A 1,396-nucleotide genomic window follows, 5' to 3' on the forward strand; every position below is an offset into this window, starting at 1 on the left:
TCCTTCCAGTGAACACCCAGGACTGATCTCCTTTAGGATGGACTGGTTGGATCTCCTTGCAGTCCAAGGGACTCTCAAGAGTCTTCTCCAACACCACAGTTCAAAAACATCAATTCTTCAGCCCTCAGCTTTCTTTATAGTCCAACTCTCACATCCACACATGACCACTAGAAAAACCATAGCCTTGACTAGACAGACCTTTGTTGGCAAAGTAATGTCTCTGCTTTTTAATATGCTGTCTGCTGCTGCTGCTGTCATTTCAGTCGTGTCCTACTCTGTGCGACCCCACAGATGGCAGTCCACCAGGCTCCGCCGTCCCTGGGATTCTCCAGGCAAGATCACTGGAGTGAGTTGCCATTTCCTTCTCCAATGCATGAAAGTGAAACGTGAAAGTGAAGTCGTTCAGTCGTGTCCGACTCTTAGCGACCCCATGGACTGCAGCCTACCAGACTCCTCTGTCCATGGGATTTTCCAGGCAAGAGTACTGGAGTGGGGTACCATTGCCTTCTCCGAATATGCTGTCTAGGTTGGTCATAACTTTCCTTCCAAGGAGTACGCATCTTTTAATTTCATGGCTGCAATCACCATCTGCAGTGATTTTGGAGCTCAGAAAAATACAGTCAGCCATTGTTTCTACTGTTTCCCATCTATTTGCCATGAAGTGATGGGACCAGATGCCATGATCTTCGTTTTCTGAATATTGAGCTTTAAGCCAACTTTTTCACTCTCTACTTTCACTTTCATCAAGAGGCTTTTGAGTTCCTCTTCGCTTTCTGCCATAAGGGTGGTGTCATCTGCATATCTGAGGTTATTGATATTTCTCCCGGCAATCTTGATTCCAGCTTGTGCTTCATCCAGCCCAGTGTTTCTCATGATGTACTCTGCATATAAGTTAAATAAGCAGGGTGACAATATACAGCCTTGACGTACTCCTTTTCCTATTTGGAACCAGTCTGTTGTTCCATGTCCAGTTCTAACTGTTGCTTCCTGATCTGCATACAGGCTTCTCAACAGACAGTTCAGGTGGTCTGGTATTCCTCTTTCAGAATTCAGGTCCTTAACATATTTTATCCTTTTTCTTTAATATCCCATAGCTTCTAGAAGCCTCCCAACGGTGTGCACAACATTCGTCACCTATGCAATGTGTAGAGTTGAAACAAAACCACTTTAGGTTTATTTGACCTGTACTTAACCTTAAGGGGAAGCCAGCCCAACCCTGAGCTGTGTCTTCTGGGCTCAGGCTTTCTTCTCTTCCCTTCGCGTCTATGAGCTTCTGCCACTAGATGGCGCGCTAAACACATATGCGAGAGAAGTATGCTCCAGGGACTCCCCAACGGCCCATAGCCCACAGCCACCCCACAGACACACTGGCAATGTGCAGCTTCTCCTGCCTGTT

The sequence above is a fragment of the Bison bison genome, unplaced genomic scaffold, assembly GCF_000754665.1.
Source record: "Bison bison bison isolate TAMUID 2011002044 unplaced genomic scaffold, Bison_UMD1.0 scf7180017864314, whole genome shotgun sequence".
Classification (NCBI taxonomy): domain Eukaryota; kingdom Metazoa; phylum Chordata; class Mammalia; order Artiodactyla; family Bovidae; genus Bison; species Bison bison.